Raw genomic sequence first — 247 nt, 5'->3', positions numbered from 1 at the left:
TCTGCTTCCCTGGCAAGAAATCATCTGCATTTGTTTGTTGTGCTTGGCAGGGCACGGAGGCAGCGGGGCTGGGGGCTTAATTAAGGCGATGGAGGCAGCGGCCCTTCCCCGGCTTAATTAATTACCCTAATCACCTATTAGAGCCCTTCATTAGCATATTCCAGGCTGCTTAGGCTTGCCATGTCTATGAGAGTAGGCAGGTGAGGCTGTGGGCATGAGTAGGATGGAATATCTTCATCCCCCTCCC

Source organism: Merops nubicus, unplaced genomic scaffold (genome assembly GCF_000691845.1).
Source record: "Merops nubicus isolate BGI_N331 unplaced genomic scaffold, ASM69184v1 scaffold38506, whole genome shotgun sequence".
Taxonomy (NCBI): domain Eukaryota; kingdom Metazoa; phylum Chordata; class Aves; order Coraciiformes; family Meropidae; genus Merops; species Merops nubicus.
Note: the sequence above shows the minus strand (reverse complement) of the source record.